Raw genomic sequence first — 5407 nt, 5'->3', positions numbered from 1 at the left:
CAAGTGTCCTACAGAGTCCATGTTCTTAAACCCTGCCTGATACTGGAATCAACAGGAAAGAGCATCTTCTTATTTTCCTCCTTGAACTTCAATCTTTGTAAGCATATGGTTACAAAGTGGTCCAGTAAATTCCATGCATATTGAATGATATGGACAACTCTTCTGTTTGGTGGGATTTCTCAAATGAGCACACATCTTGAAGAGACAAACCAAGGGGAATATGGTCAGCACATTAGAGGCCACTAGAGGAGCGTGGGAAGTGGAGGGCACAGCCCACTCCCACCTCACAGGGGAATTAGGAGAATTCTAAGTAACAATCCCTTAACTCCCTTTGACATTGATGGAAAGATGCCAATTAGTCTGGGACTGACATGTAGTTCTAAACGGAAGATTCTAAAAATGCCATTAAATGCAGGCAGACGTGGAGTAGGGAGCAGGAAAGGGAGCTGATTGCTGGAATTCCATAATTAAGTGTTTGGCATTTAGAGTAGTGTGACATGGTTTCTTTTCAGCCTTCAATCTCTAGGGAGGTGTCAGTGCTTAGAATTCACAGAATGCAAGAGTTGAAGAACCAAAATGATCATCTGGTTCACACCTCCCCAATTAACAGGTGAGGAAATGAAGACCCCAGAAGGGGACATGAAAAGCCCAAGGCCAGAGATCTAGTTAGTGGCAGAGTGGGGCAAGACCCCAGAATGTCTGATTTCTATTCAGTGTCCTTTCCCCTCCACCTCTATATTGTAATGGCACATAAGAGAACACCCCAGAAGCCTAGTCACCAAATAGCAGTGCAGAGTTTCATTAAAGCAGTGGAAGGTGGAGAGGTCAAAGGAATAAACACAACATCCCAATCAATTATTTTAATGATGAAAAATTTCTAAACAACAGGGGTGGGAGTGGGGAACCCATCTGCTAAACTAACATTAGGAAAACAGCCATTAATTGGATTGTCAGCTTTGGTGTTTTATGGACATGGGGACTCCGAACATTTTAAGACTGTTGTTGGGGCTGGAAGTTGTACCTGGACATCATGGATCCTGACCCTCTTGTGTATAGATGACGAACCTGAGTCCCCAAAATGGAGCCATTATCTAAACAACTTGGATAGTCAGCGGTAGAGCTGGGCCAAAGAACTTGGACCTCGAGCTACCACTCCAGTATCATCTTACTAACACCAGTTTCCATGTGTGTGCTGAGCACAAGATTGAGTTTTAGGAGGCCAATGAGAGCTCATGTAGCTCAGCCCCATGTATTTTTTTTAATGAATGACTTGAAATTATCCTCCCTCCAAGTAGTATTTGAAGGTTAAAATACAAGATTAAAATTCTAAACTTGAACTTCCATGAGGGAAAGAACTTCCCAGTTGTGGCCTAAGAGCCAAGACAGAATGGACTTTATGTGAAATCTTCTCAGCAGGATCACCTGACCAGATGGCAACATGAAAACCGTCCCGAAAGGAATAAAGATACAGTCAATTTCCTTGAGAGCTAATGAACAAGGGACTGGGTTTGGCCTGTGCACTTAAGAACCCTAACCAACATCTCTGAAGCAGCTCACAGTCCACTTAGCCTTGGAGGGGCAGACCTCTGTGGAGGGAGGAAGGCAGTCAGCCTGGGAGAGCCAAGGAAGGCACAACAGAGGATGTTTGGGGAGTAGTTTGTTTAATAGATGTGGGCAAAGGGACATTTCAGCCAGGAGCAACATGTAGAAGCAATGAAAGTGTCCTAAATGCATGTCGTGTTCAAAATTGTCTTCCATAAATCCACCCAGGAGGTAAAAGACACAAATCACCCCTTATTGGGGCTGAAAAAACAAAACACAACAAAACACAGTATTTCACCTGGGTCCATGAAACTGGCATCTGTGATTGGTGCGGTAATCCAAACCCATAGCTTGTTTGACTGGCAGTCTGACCTTTCTCCAGAGGCCCTCCCCAATTGCTCTGCAACCCAAGTTGCGTTAAGATCAGAGAAGGCTGTGGCTCACTCCTGTAAATCTCATCAAAGTCATGGGGGAAATCCTAGTCCCAAAAAGCCAATTCTTCAATGTCAAGATCATGTTTTAGCATCAACCTGCTCCACTTCTCAAGACAGTGTGCCCCTCTATTCATGTCAAATGTGATGTGACTCTGCTGGGCTGCTGTTTAAAAGAACATAAACAAAAGTCTTGAGTCCAACATCATTTTCCCAACCACCCAGCCTCCGCGAACCAATCCTTACACCCCATTGCAGACATCTGTCAACACTCTGATCCCTCTGGGTTCTTTAGCCTGCTCTAAGAGTGCCCAAAATCAAGAATATGGGTTACTCCTGAAGGGTTTTCTTTCATTTCTTTTTATTATATCCTCTTCAGCTGAAACAACCACTAGCAGGAAAAGGACTTGAACAAGGGAGTTGTTTATTTATTTTTTTCACCAGGCAGAAAAATGAGAAGAGAGAGGGAGAAAGCTAATGAAGGACACATCTCCACTTGCAACTCACCGTCATTGCATAGTGACTGAGCATACTGTGCAAGGGGCATAACTCAGGAAAAGCTGGCTGAAGACATGACGGAAAAGGTCAAGGACCACAATCATGTTTTGACTTTCTTTCTCCTCGTTCTGTGTCATACCCCTCTTTTCCTCTTGTGGCAGACTTACTCTGGTTTGCAAAAGCAGTTTCTACCTAAGTCTTCCTAGGGATTTGTTAGTATGCAGTGAGTCTTAGTGTTTGCATTTAAGAGACAAAACCAAGAACTGGGGTATGACATTCAAACTGGAAGAAGAAATGGGACTCAGGGAGTTTGTATATGTTCTAGACCCTAATTCTGGTCCCAGTCTGAGCCTTCAGGCAAATTCTTTTCTCCCTCTCTTTACCGAGGTCAGAATGGGTTTCCACACTACTCCTTCTGGCCTTGGGATGTATCTCTGGCTAAAGAAAGATCTAAGAGAAAGCTATAGAAATGCCAATTGTATCCTTACTCTTTTTTTTTTTCCTTTTGCATTGAGTGGACAGCCTGGAGGAATATGGAGTAGTCCAGAGCCTGACACATCTCATGCCAGCTTTGGAGAAGACCAACAAAAATATGTGCAGGGTCAATTTCATGGGTTACGCTTTCTGATCCAATGGGTAAAATACGTGATAGGAGAATGAAATGCCGCTGATGAGATACAGCAATTTATTCATGAAAAGCATGTCTCTGGGAGGTGAGAACCGACCCAGATCAGGAAGTCTTAGGACCATTTCGATAAAAACTCCCCATTGGGCATCTCCAAGATGACTGTGTTGTGCTTCTTGATATCACTGGGAAACAGAGAAAAAGTCCAAGTATTACATGGCTGATTATGTGGTTGAGAAGAAATGAAGAGGTCTATTCAGCACCTGACTTCTAATAAAGAACAAAGAGATGAAAACAAAGCCCTACCTTAAGCCCTGGAAAAATATCCTAAGGTCTGTAGTTCTATGGATTTAAATCCTACTGGTTTTGTTAACTGATGTGCAAGCTAATCTTCCAGAGAGAGGAAGGGTTCAATCTATTCCCTTCTCCTTCTCTCCTTGTCTCAGGCTGTCCTCACAGCTGGACTATGGCCCAGCAAGAGAAGATCCTGGAAGAGAAGTGACTACTTTTCTCTCTCCCAATCAAGTTCTTCTGCCAGTTATTCCTTAACCTAAGTTAAGAAATCTCCCTGCTTAATTTAATGTTCTGAGGATATATTTGCCTATTTCTGCTTGAATTCAATCTTTTCCTTTTTTCTGGAAGAATTGTTGATATTTGTAAAAGAAAAGAATACCAAATACCCAGAACATCTCTTTGAAACCTCCGGGGTTGTACGTGGCTTCTGAAAAAGCTGCATGCTTTCCTCAGTTTGGAAGGCAAGCAGCTCTCATGGACCTGACTGTGGAGAGCTCTGGGACACTGCTTTTATTGACTGACATTCAAAAACTGATTCACGGCCGCAAACACCCAGCCCATTAAGAGTCATGTCAACTCAAATACTCCATTTATTTAGTAGCTACATAAAACAGTAGGAGTAGGATCCTTTAAAAGTAACTTTCATTGTTCATCTTCATAATATGTGCTACCAAATATTCAGAATATACAAATATGAATACCTATATTTTGACATAGGATAAGATCATAACATTGATTTATGTGAAAAAAGAAAAGAATAATTAAAATTCTATATTCAAGATCCAGCCAGTATTTTTACTTTGGTATTTTTATTAACCTTCTAGATTTTTTTGGCATATATTTATACACATAGAATGTATAAACTAAAAAGATTAAATTTAAAAGATGTATTTATCTACAAGAGACATTGTATCCAATCTACCCATAGAGAAAGTACAATGTGGCTCTAACAGGCTTCTGATTCCCCATTTACCTAGATTTAATTCTATTACTATTAATAAAAATAATGTTTTCTTTTATGTACCATTTTAAGATTTAAAATTATTTTCATATATATTATCACATCTGATTTTCATACTACCTGTAAGAGACAGATTAGATATTAGGTATCATTCTGAAATATATGTACTACAGAAAAGTGACAGTCAAACAGCAAAATAGGGGTTGAAGTTTTGGGTAGAAAAGGTGAATTCCACAGGACAATGCAAAGCCAGCAGCAAGAGAGGTCAGCAAGCTAGAGAGCCTTGAGAGGTCCAACAAAGGGCATTTGTCTTGTCCAAGATTCACTGTCTCAAATCCATAGGCCTTATCCTCTGAGTCTTTAAAGCTGGATTAATCTGACTCAGGGGAACTAACTGATACAAAGTCCACTTAGACTGGTATCTAATCCCAATCGTAATTTCTTAATTTATCACAGGAAGTAATATTTGGGTAGGTTAGATGTTCACACTGGCTGATCAATACAGCCATTCCCTATGAGCTAGATATATCAGAAGTCAAAATTTTTTCAAAGTTAGCTTGAAGAGCACTAACCATGATGACTGTCGGTTATGTGATTCAAATTTAACCACATACCTGTCACCATTTCTCAGGACCCGCTGGCCATGCCCACCCCCCAGTGCACAGAACACCGTTTTCTCCTTTGCTTCCTTCACCCCCCCTTATTTTGTTCTCTACACGAACCTATCTTCTACTCCTGCCTTTCTCCAAACAGGCTAAAATGGAATATACACTATATATACTATGTCCATTTACCATACTATGTCTGTCCATTTACCGTTTACCATACTATTATGACATCCCTGCCAGATCACATTGATTTGGGCAAGGGTATTCTTAAAATTATTAGTTACACATTTACACGGTCTTTTGGTTCACTTTCACAAATAATTCATCTTATACCCTGAGCATGGACTTTGTTAGCTTAGAATGCTAATTCACATTCTACTTTAGTCCCCGGGCTTTTCTTGGAACGGGCATGCTCACACCTCAAGACCAGTGACTTTGCTGTCCCCTT

Source organism: Lutra lutra, chromosome 15 (assembly GCF_902655055.1).
Source record: "Lutra lutra chromosome 15, mLutLut1.2, whole genome shotgun sequence".
NCBI lineage: Eukaryota > Metazoa > Chordata > Mammalia > Carnivora > Mustelidae > Lutra > Lutra lutra.
Note: the sequence above shows the minus strand (reverse complement) of the source record.